Source organism: Pezoporus occidentalis, unplaced genomic scaffold (genome assembly GCF_034315485.1).
Source record: "Pezoporus occidentalis ecotype Australia unplaced genomic scaffold, CSIRO_AGI_Poc_V1 ctg190, whole genome shotgun sequence".
NCBI classification, from domain to species: domain Eukaryota; kingdom Metazoa; phylum Chordata; class Aves; order Psittaciformes; family Psittacidae; genus Pezoporus; species Pezoporus occidentalis.
The window spans coordinates 1215027-1227221 of record NW_026913749.1 but is presented as its reverse complement, the minus strand read 5'-3'; the positions used below and the strand labels follow the sequence as shown (position 1 = coordinate 1227221).

Sequence of the window (12195 nt, the reverse complement as noted above, 5' to 3'; positions counted from 1 at the left end):
AGTTTAGGGGTTGGAAGGGGCAAAATGGGCAGGTTTGGGAGTAATTTGGCAAGTCTGAGGTGGGGTGTGCAGCACCAGGAACTGGAGCCAGGTTCTCAGTCATGCTCAGCCTCCTGCTCTTCCTCACTTGTGGAAAAAGAGATCAACCGTCCAAATCCTTGTGTTTGCACCAGTGCAGTGGGAGAGCATCCTGGCCTTCAGCAGTGTTGCCGGGAAGGGGCTTGGCCTGCAGCCTGCCTCCTGCAAAATGGCATTATCGGAGGGTTTCTGCCTGCAGGGCAAGGCAGCAGCTTGTTTCAATAAAGCTATTTGCTCAGAGGAAGCTTATTAATCCTCACTGAGTGCTGGAGCAGTGCAGACATGGAATGACGAAGGAGTTTAAACGCTGGGGAAATGCAGTCAACCTGTAAACAGGAAGTGAAAAGAAAATTCCGAAATCCCAAGGCATGTCCTGCCCTTAATCACCCACCACAGCCTCAGCTGCCATCACTCTGCTGCACTTTCCTCACCAGAGCCAACCAAGGCTTTCCTGGCTTGTCCTTAGTACAGCCCCTGGTAGCAGGTAAACTCTGGTAGCTCCATCAGCATCAGCATCAGCATCACCGCTGGCACAACATCTTTAATCCCCACCCCAGTGCCATATTACACTTGCTTTTGTGCTATCACTCTGTAGTTGTTCAGCTTGTGGTGGTTTCCTACCAGGCTGTGCAAATGCCTGGAGGAAATCATGGCACTTAACACTTGAATAAGCCACTGCTTCCTGCCAGTGCCACCATGGTGGGGATGGATCCCATCCTGCACATAGGGGGTTTTGCTCCCAGAAAGCTTTTCTCTAGCCTTGGGCATTGTGGGGCATGGCAGTGACTGCTCATGCCCTCTGCTGGTTGGATTCCTGGGATTTTGAGGGGTTTTGTGCAATGATCTGTTTTAGGAATACAGGCATTTAATTCGGCCCTGCAAAGGGCTGGGGCTGTGGAAGAGTTGGGAGCCCTCCTGAAGGAAAGGTGCAAGACAGGCTTATAATATTTATAGCAGGTTTGGACATACAGCATTCCATCTCTCCAGGGAGAGTGGGAGAGGGCAGGGAAGGAATCCAGCTAGGCGCAGCCATAGACCAGCACAGCAGGACAGCATGTAGGATGTGATGGTGATCATATGTTAGCAATGCCCAAGTGCCAAACTCAGAGCAGGAGCATGGGATTGAATTAAAAGGGTTTGTGCTGCATTTATCTGAACCTATCGTGCAAAACATGGGAGCTTGATCCCATGGGATGCTGCAGTTCCAAGACCTTGAGGGTGGAAAGCTGTGCTAGTTCTGTGTATTGTGGTGAGCAACAGGAAAAGCCTGGACATGGAGCGGGGAAAGAAACCTCTGTGCAGACATCTTATTGCAGCAAATCCCCAAACTGCTTGGGCATCTCCCACCAACCCTATCAGGAAGGACAGCCAGTGTTAGCTCCTTGGGCAAGCTCAAACCTCTGTGTTTGCACTCATATAACCCCCTCCATGGAAATCATGACCTGAAATGAGCAGGCATTTGTGTAGCTATTGAAACAGAGTGGAGAACAGTGATTTGTCCAAGGTCTTCAGAGGTGGTTGCCAAACCATGACTTGATCTCACAGCCCCCACATGGGACCTTCCACTGGATCGGGCACCGTGTCTCTTGTGAGCACTTTGCTTTGACTAAACCCAAGCGGGTGTTGCTGGAACAAGCCCCAGGGACACGTTTTTGGGCAGGCTTAGGGTGGCAGTAGCAGGGACGGAGCCAAGGGGCTGACTCATGGTGCTGAGCCCCTGCCAGCACCGCCGGCTCCCGCTGGCTGCAGCGCTGAGAGAGTTCTCGGTGTTTCTCCCTCTTCCCTTTCGGCACAGGAATCGTTACTCATTCCGCACACAATGCCAGGTACGTTTTATTGTGGAACGGGCAATGACACGGAGCGGCTAGGCATGGGAAGGCAACCGCTTGAAACGGTGCATTTCCTACATGACTTCAAATTGTAACAATCCCAGATATTAAGATTTTGGCACCGGGAACAGTTCGGGGGATAATTATGTGCTATGATCTAATTTTTGGGATCTGCGCTTATTGCCAAATCTCTACGGCTTTCCTGTCTCCCTCGAGAGCAGTCCAAGCTGCAGGTTCCTTTTAACTCTCACATCCCCAAGCCTGTCCTGACTTTTTTCCTCTTTCTTTTCCCATCTTTCTCTTGAGACTTTTGGGAAAGCCTCTATCCAAACCTGGAAGAAATCAGGCTCTTCTTCTAATGTCCTTATCACTGTAGTTCATGGGAAAGGAAAGTAAATTAGGATAAAGTTGGCATCTTCTGGATTTTGGGCAATTTTGATTCCAAAAGCTGATGCTCCTGCAGATGTAATAACTGATGCCAGTGTCAGGGTCTTATGGATGTACACACAGAAAAGCCCACCTAGAACTTTATCATTAATGACTGAAGAGCCGTTTTCCTATGCCTTTGTCAGAAAAGAACAAACATGCAAGTCAGGAGAAGTGCAGCATCCCAGAAGCAATGTCCCCTGTGAATGAAGCCCTTGTAAAGGGTCTCTATACATGTGGAGAAGTGGGGTCTTAGAGGGACAACGAAGCTTCACTGTTCTATGTGCTGCTTTGGACTCCTGATGCCACCACACTTCCTTTTAGTCCCAGATCCCCCAAGCTGAGGCATGTTCAGCTTCACTCCGATCCCTAACAGTGGCTGCTGCCTTCACACTCATTTTGCTCTGTGTAAGCAACCCAGCAAACACAAAGCACAAGGGAAATACCTCTTTGTATCCCTGCAACGTGCAGCAACGTCCCTTTCAGGCTGTGCTCACGTTCGTGCTTTTGCAGCTGAAATTGCCCTGGATATTCTCTGTGCTGTGATTCACTCCTTCGCACCAAACTGAACGCGCCTGAAAGGCTGTTTCGCTTTCTATGCCCAATGTGAGGCTTTGTGTATACCCGCAGCAGTGAACCCCAGCAGCCAAGTGGCAAGCAGTGGAGGACACAGTTTTAAGCTGTGTGTGATGTCTTTAGGAGCAGTCAGTGACAATGGGGCAGCACTACACAGAGACCCTGAGAAGGTGCATACCTGAGCCCCCAGGACATCAAAGTGGGTACAGCTTGTGTTTGTGGGTTTCCTCCTGGTATTCAGTAAGGGCATTGCTGTAATATCCTCCCTCCTGTTTCAGTTTATAACCTATAATGTGACCACGTTTTGGGCATCACTGAAGCTCATTATGTTGGTTGTTACAAAGCTGATTGTTGTGTCTACAGGAATCAGAAGTGATTTGTAAACCATCCATAAGCAAACAAGAGCCTTAAAGGCATGGATGTCTCTAGGTACTCTGTGGGCCATTCACTAGAAGATTCAAACCTACAGAGCTGGCAGGTCTGCCTTATTTCATGGAATCATTGAATCATGGAACAGTTTGGGTTGGAAAGGACCTTAAAGCTCACCCAGTTGCAACCCTTTGTGAGGGGCAGGGGCACCTTCTACTCGATCAGGCAAAAAGGCAGGGTAAAGACCACAATTCTAATGTGGGGTTTGACATGGGGCATTTCAATGTGGGGAGGCTTTGCTTCATTCTATCTAAAAAGTGTTCCGCTTCTAGCAGCAACAGCCCCTTTACAGGTCCCCCCATCCCTGCATGGTTGAGCAGAACATTTCCGAGCTCCATCAGCAGCTTCAGACCTTGCTCTGGGGCACTGGGGGACGCACAGGCTAAGTACAACAGCCCTGAGAGCGCGCCTGCCTGCGCTGCCCAAGCTTGCTTCAGTAAATTCATCCTCATTTCCTGACAGAACAAACCACCCCCCTCAGGCTGCTTCTAGAGAAGAAAAAAAGAAATCAATCAAATACTAACCCTATGTTAAAATAAACAACACACAGCGAAAAGCTGTTTTCCCTTGTTTTCCTCCGTAGGAAGTCAGCAGCCTCGACGGGGCTTTGATGTGGGGATACACATTTGATGTCAGCAGTGCTGACAGACAGGCCTCAAAAGGCTCCGGAGGAGGGTTTGAGTTCACACAAACACTCCCACGTTCATGTATGTCTGTGCAAGGGCATCCCAATTGCCTGAGCCTGCAAAACCCAGACCCTGCACTTCATGGGGATGGGGTCCCGCAGGCTTCTGCATGAGATCCCAACACAAAACCTGATGTGCATGGGTTATTCCATTTCCCTTTGGTTCCTGTTCTGGCTAAAGATTAAAACACAAAGTGCTGACAACAGAAGAGAAGCCCCCCTTCCCCTCCAAGGCATGGGAGATGCTCTGATTTTGCAGAGGTTTGATCTGCACCTCTGTGAAGACTCAGGTGAATGTAAAAGCCCAGGAGCCTACATGGGCTTTTTAAAACGTGAGATCTCCTGAGCAAAGAGCCAAGAAACATCCCACAGTCATCTACAGAGATGTTCAAAGCAGGAGAAAAAAGCTCTGGCTTTCTTCTTTACTGAATGCTTGAGGCTGCACAAACCCTGGGGTTTGCTTATCATGATGCCACCATAATAAGCATAATATTATGCTCAATAGTATATAATAATTACTATATTACTGCATAATAAGGTGCTACCCTCTCCTCAGCTCTGCTGAAAAGCCTTTTCTAAGTATCTTCCATCTAAAGCTATTCAGATCAGAAGGAATTCTCCTGGAGCTTCAGGAGTCCGTCTGCAGACAGAGCACAGTGACTGCCCCAGTCACCTCCACCACACTGACTGCAAATGGCCAGCTCTCAAAAACTCTATGAAAACACATAAAAAGGGTAAATAGATCTTGACATCAGCCCAGCAGGAGCCTTCACATTCGGGTGATAGCACCCTTATTGAAAGCAAAGCTTTTGTGCCTGCGCTGGAACCAAGCAACCTTTCATTCCCGGGACTTTCAAACAAGAGCCACTTGTACCAAGCTGTTGCTTGACCATAGGGATGGTTTCTGTTGACACCAGATGGTTTTCATAGAGCTCAATATTTTTGTCCTGAAATAATAACACTGCTGACTGTGAATGAATTAAATTGTCTCAACCCTCACTTTCCCACCGATTATAGTGAATTATGAATGACTCTTGACTAAGAGAATCTCCCTTCTTGGTGCTAGAAGATATATTTGCCTTGTGGCCAGCTCTATAGTATTTGACTGATTCATAGATCCATAACTTATGGAATTAGAGGGGATTTTTTTTTCAGAGCTTTAACTCAAAGTGGTTTCTTTTTTCTTTGAAATCATGTGGAAAGTGCAGATGATGAATTTTCCCTCCATATATTTTCAGCCCTCTAATAATGAGTCTCACTTGCAGCTTTCTAACTTGCACCCTCACCCTACATTAACTCAGGAACTGTCTTCATTCAAAACACACTCCATCTGAGCTGAAATAGACTTTAGGTCTTCTAAGATACTGATCAGCCTTCATCCCTGCAGAGACTGTGTGAGGCTCAGAAACCTCTTAACAAATTTAGGCATACCGTGATTTTTCCTCATTGAAATCCAAACCCACAGAAGCAGATTTTATATGAACAGACCATCAGAGTGTTATCAGCAGAAACCATCGTGCAATGAAGGTGTTGCCAAAACATAGGTTTTGGTTAAACTTCTTTGTAACACATTAAAGACCTGCAATATTTACTCCTATTTAAATAGGGCTGACACAGTTCCTAAAGGATGGAAAAGTTCAAGACCCATTTTTGTGTTATGACATTGCTATGTCTGCCCTGAAGTGGAAATGTTGGAGTCAGAATGGAGCAGTAGGTTTCTCAACAGTCCTATTGAAATTTATGGGGTTGAGTTGTGTTTGGAGGATGAATTTAGCAGCACAAAGATGCCAACGCTCCTACACTTATCTGAACCTAAGGCAGATTCCAGTTTCTCCGGAACAAATCTGTGCTTGGAATTGTTGACAAGATGAAAAGAGAAAAGCATCCCTGTACTTCAGAAGTTATTCTGGGACTGAAAACATCCAAAAGATTTAGAGATCTTAATAAAGTTTGCTAAAGAAAACAGGTCCTTTGGCTTCCTCTGAAGGCCGTTAATCTACTGCAGGAGGTGGCTGTGTGAAAGTTTGCTGCTGTTGGGCTGCAGTTCAGTCAGATTACATGGATTTAAGGCTATTTTTTCTTGTAATTTCTAATAAAAAGAAAATCTGACGGTAAAGATACCTCTGCCTGTCCCACCTGCAAATGATGGCATGGAATTTCTCCATTCCCTACGTGCTTCCCAGCCAAATATCCCATTAGAAAAGGAGAGAGGGAAGTATTTTTTGTGAAATAATAAAAATAAAGAGGACTCTTTAATAGGCCAAGCTTGCAGAAATGCCTCCAGACCGGCTGGGCCAGCTGGGGTCAGCTCAGTGATCCAGGGCACGAGGCTTTAGGATTATTTTCCATGGGCTCAGTACAAGAGAAAATTGGCTCCGGGTGTCCCTCCAGTACCTGTGCTGTCTGCAGTGAGTTTTTGAGGTCCTGGTGTGAAACAGTATTTGATGCTGGAGCCTTCAGTTGGGTTATGAAAAGTCAGTGGCACTTTGCCTCTGTTCTATTTATTACATTCCCTGGATCACATTTTCCTCACAGTTGGAAGGCCAGGTTGGATGGGGCTTGGAGCAACCTGGCCTAGTGGAAGGCGTCCCTGCCATGGCAGGGGGTTGGGACTGGATGAGCTTTAAGGTCCCTTCCAACTCAAACCATTCCATGATTCTAGAACCCATCCAACCTCAAACAGCTACACCAGGATGGGTGGCAATAGGCTCTGGAGGTGCCCACATGGACCACAGAGCGGTGGCAGGGGAATGAGACCCATCACACTGCCTAATGCAGACACTGGGCACTGGTATTTGCCCTTGCTGAATCCCCCCCACCCATGTCTCACCAACGGCTGGTTATGGCAGCACTGACACCCTGCACCAGCACTGCTTACACGCAGAGATGGGAAAGGGGGAAAGAGACACCAATGGCAGTCATCTCTAATGCTACACACTACTAACAGGGTCCTGCAGCCCGTGATGACTTCTGGACAGATGCCACCAAGCCACTTTACCTTCTCAGCTCGCATTCTCCTGCCATCTGCAGACAATTACTACAAAGCTCAAAGTCCACTGGCTCCTGAACAACACCGTCCGGTTGTCCCAGCAGGCTAATTAGAGGCGGTGTGTGCTGAGGATGGGGGGAGCACTGTTATTATTCATCTCATGAACCAAAGGTGCTCGACTCTGGTTTGTTTTAATGGCGCAGTAACCACAGACTAATATTATTAACTGGTCCTCAGCAGCATGCCAAAAATCCAGTCCTGTTGTGAAAGGAAAAAAGGAATAAAGCACTTGAGAATCCAATATCTTTGGTGCTAATTTTAGGCATGTATGCTGGCACGGGGAGCTTGTTTCATCCATTCAGCTCTGGTGCCGTGCCACAGACTCAGATTTACAGACTATTAGTGTCTCAAATAGCACTTCATGTGCAAGAAGCAAGGGGAAAAACACTGGGTCCCTCAACTTGGTGGGGTTTGAGCTGAGTTATGCAAACAAAGTTACTTTAGCTGTGGAGTTATTTACAGGTTGGCTCGTAGGAGTCTTAGTGACAGATTTAAATGAATTAATTTCTCTGACTCTCATTCGCTCTCTTCCCCCTCCAGCTATTACATGTAATTACAGGAAATCTTGGTCTATCACATCTTCAAAAAGACACAATGAAAAGCAATAGCAGAGAGATTCATTTCTTCCTTCTTTCATGTTTTTCTTGGGTGGGATGAAAGGGTGTGGTGGAGCTTTTCCTCGCAGCACCTCGCTGCTCTGCTCGGATCACCCAGCGCAGACGCCCCAAGAGCTCCTCTCCCTCGCTGCAGACAAGATCTGGCTACCCTGCAACCTTTACTTACTGCTTTCTTGGCCTTTGAAACAGCCTTTAATGATTTTGTGAGGCATCCACAGGGAGCAGCCCCTTTATTTTTAAGCATTAAAGAAGGAGCGTAAGTGGATGTCTCAAACCTGTGTGCTTGCTTGGACCTCATGACAGTTGTGCTCACATCTAAGTGGTAAAGCTCAAAAGCGTAAGCTTCATTCTGAACCCATCATTAATTCAAGAGAAGGAGAGATACAGCCATACCTGCAAACAAGTCCTCAAACAACGTGCTTGGGCCAAGAGTTCTGGTGCACAAAGAAAGGCTAAAACAGCTGGAATTTGCCATGGTTAATTTAGATTATGATCAGGCACATCTTCATCCTAACCAGAGCTTCCTCTCTGAAGCCACCCATCAGCATCGCTTCCAGTGGATCTCCCCCGTTGTGCTACACATTTTTCAGCTACTGTGGCTTTAACAGCACTTCCAGCATGTCAGAGAATAGCTAAACACCACTTAAGACAAGAGAATACTCTTTCAAAAGTACAGCTGATATAGAGCTACTGTTTTGTCCCCAAAAGCATATATGTTAAGTGATTATTAGGAAAGAAAGGGAATTAAGTAACAAAGGTGGTGGGCATAAAAAAAAGGGAGACAGGAAGAAAACCACTCCTGGTTTGGTGGCCTTCAAAGAAAGAAATGTGCTTTTGAAATGGAAAAGAAGTTTCCACTGGAACCTGGGCAGAAAGTCAGAATCAAATAGATAGAATTGGAGGCACGGACCCAAACCAGGGCTTACGTTACTGATCCTTCTTTTAATTCTATGTACTGTTAGGAAAACCTCTTAAATACATAAACAGTGTCGGGAGTTAAATGGGTATGAAAAATGTTTCGGTTTTTCCCTTTTTAACAGAGGCAAGACAAATGAGAATAGCTTGATCTTTGACAGAAACACAATCAAGTTTACCTGCAAAGGACGTATTACCACTTGCATTAAGTGTGAACGACTTTCAAACTACATTGCATTTCACGGCACTGGAGTGGATATGCATAAAGGGAACTGGATTTAAACCAAAACTGGGTCCCATTCCTCATCCCTGTTAGTGACATGGGGGTGTGTGCATAGGGATCATGTCTAGACGTGATTCAGGTGGACCCCACTCCTCCACCCATCACCACTACCACACTGACATCTTCCTTGCAGCTTCGTGTGTTTTTACCACCATAACAATTGCATTGAAGCCCAGTGATATCACTGTTCCAAAATCCCCTTAATCCTCAAAGCAGATACAACCACGGGGTTTTAAACACCTCTGTTAATCCCTTATCGAGAACAATAAATCGTTCGATGGATGAAACCTTATCTTTCAGAGACGGACACAGGCATGTCTGTGACATGAAACGCCAGCAGTGATCTGAGGGTTAAACACAGGAAGTCAGACTGAAAATCACAGATTTAAACCTCTTTCTGATGTGGAGATGAAGGCTGAGGTACTGGCAAGTGATCTAAGTTGCATGTCGCTCATCGACACGGCTGCAGATGACACATTGCAGGTATCCCAGAACACGTCTTTGAGCCCAGCTGAGCCATTTGGCTAATCCCCAGCAGAGGCTGTTTTTCAAGACTGCCTTCCCAAGTGGGTCCCTCATCAGGAACCTCAGCAGCCCTAACATGAGCTCTGGATGAGCTTTAAGGTCCCTTCCAACCCAAACCAGTCTGGGATTCTATGATTTAAAAATCCCACCCATCCACACCCACATGGATAACTGACACTTATCATTGGCAATGCCCCTCCTTGCCTGCTTGAGGGACATTAACAGCAAGGAGATAAAGAAAGACTGCAATGCAGGGCACATTCCCTGCACCTTGTATTGTGCCTCTTCCCAGTACTGCTGGTTGCAAAATATAAACGGTTTTCCCTTAATTGGGCTGTTATGGTAATAATCCTAAATTTATTTAGTCTCCTATTATGTGAATTTACAAACTGTAACAGCAACACAAACAGGGACGTTAACAACAACTTAACCCATCCCGGTGTGGGAGTGAGCTGGGGCAGCACTTTGGAGCAGGACATTTGGCTTTTTCCATGGGAAACTGCTGGGGGAATTTAGGGAGATGAACTGCAATCACACACGCAGGACTCTGCCCAGCTGATAGGGATGTAGAAGTCCTTTCCATCCCTTGAGTTTGATTTTCAGGCTGAAGAGGCCATGGATAAACATATTGTGTCTGTACTTGTCTTGCACTTTTTAGGTATCCGAGCTTCCCAGGATGCAGCACTGTGGTGCTGAAGCTGGAGTTTTATTGTCTTTAATAAGATCATTGGAAATGTATAAATGCTGGTCCAAATCCAAATGGAAATCTTAAATTAGGCAGAGAATATAGCAGTGGTTTAGGTGTTTCGGAAGCGTGGACATGGGGCAGTGAAACGCTATCCCTCTGCGGATACTAACCTTGCTGGGGCTCGTTTGCTCTGCAACACCTTCTTAGCCCTGTATGGTTACAGTATCTCCTTCATTTTCTTAACCTAAAAAAAAAGAGTAAAGTGAGAAAACAGAAGGAAAACAAAGAGAAAGCAGTGATTTTTAAATCAACTGTCATTTCTGGCAAGGCCGAGCATCACAGCAAGGTATTTGTTTATTATCAGGTATTTCCTCAGGATCAAATCCAGAGGAGAGAGGTCTGGTACTGGTTAAAGTCTGCTTAAGATCCTTCTTGAAAAGAGATTTATGCAAGGAAATTACCTAAGCTGGGGACAGAGGCTTACTCAGCGGCAGCGCAGCTCAGTGCGCGCGCATTGTCGGTCACTGCGTGGGGCTTTTTTTAGCCCCACCGAGGGTGCACAGTGAGAACAGAGGCAGGTTCTCGCTCACATAACGGGATCAAAGCTCCCAATTGTTTCGAAGGAAATGACCCAGCAGGAGGAGCGTGTCGGACTCCAGCTTTTGCTCCCAGACCTCTACAAGCACCAAGTAGCTGCTCCCTTTGAGCACGGGGCCAGGCAGCACAGGGGTACCTGGATGGGGGTGAGGGTCTGTGGACATCCCCACCCCTTAAATCCCCAGCCCACCTGATTGTGAGCTGGCAAAGGTTCCCACCTCAAAGGGAATGGTTTCCCAATGATGTTCCCACCTGGGGTGGTCACTTTTCCAAGTGGGAGAAGGGAACATGCAACTTTCTTAGCTCATGCCGATGATACAGGGTACCGTGGTGGCACATGGAACAGTAGGAGGGCATCCCCGGCTGCAATCACGTCCCAGCAGGTCATGACTGATGTGCTGGTGGATGCCCCAAGGAAGCAGCAAACAGCAGCAGCGGGTACGTGCACTGACCCATCCAGGCAGTAGATTTAAAGCACAAAGGATGGAAAAGACCTATGAGTTCATCCCTGCCACTTCCCTGCCAACAGTCAGTCGGATGCGTTTAATTGTCTCATGATGGGACTTCCACTGTTTCTCTGGGAAAACACAATTCCCATATATAGCTCACCTCAGGGACACTTCAACCTACAGTCAGGGCAAGCAGCTACAAAAGCACATGACCAGGGTTGAAATGAGGTTTTAGAGGCAAAACAGTGACTGAGCAGGTTGTCGTGTTATTTTTCCAAGGTCACCACTGGAATATCTGGCAGGGTTATCTTACGGCTGGGAAATTTTACTGTACTTGCAGAAAACAACCAATATTTTTCATTCCTGTGCCCGGCTCTTTGCTGTTTGTGTTGGTTTAACTTCACTGACCCTAAAACGCTTAAACTAGAGTAACGCGGCATTGAACTGGGTCCCGATATGGATACGAATTATGTGTGTAATACAGTAAAGTATTGTGAAACAAACATTCAGCAAAGCATCCTGTATGGAAACTCTTTCTTCTTTCATCTCCATTGATCATTGACGTCTCTGCTGACAGAACGTGGTTACGCCGGCAGCCTCTGATCACTCCGAAATGTCTCAGAACTATGTCTCCATGCAGTTAAGGTTTTCCGCTGCTATGAAATATCTTAATGCTAAAGGTTTGTTTACAAGGGGTGGCTGTTTCCACTTGCTGGAGCATTTAAAAAGTTGTTTTTTCCAACCACTAAGTAGATCTAAACATTAAGTGTTTCTTAAGTTGGGTTTCCAGCTCCTAGACTGCTATTAACATTAACTTTCATTGGTTTAAAACAAAATAAAACACAAAAATTGCTGCTTTCACTTGGCTTCTCATCACGTCGAGAAAAAGAAAATGAGTATTTTTAAGATGCTTTATTTTTAAAAGCCTCATTGTGCAATCCCTACACCAGCTCCTCAGCTGAGAGCAGGGCCATGGGGACAAAGTGCTTCCTGGTTTACAGGGGGAAGGTTTGGGGTCCTGTCCCTGTGTCCCCCCCACCGGCCACACT

At 46.4% G+C, this 12195-nt stretch overlaps 1 long non-coding RNA gene across 1 annotated transcript in view; it reads left to right on the top strand.

The window, feature by feature from the left end:
* The window catches only part of LOC134162728 (uncharacterized), a 225833-nt gene that overhangs the window by 131103 nt on the left and 82535 nt on the right, over positions 1-12195 (top strand). The gene's annotated exons all lie outside the window — the stretch shown is intronic.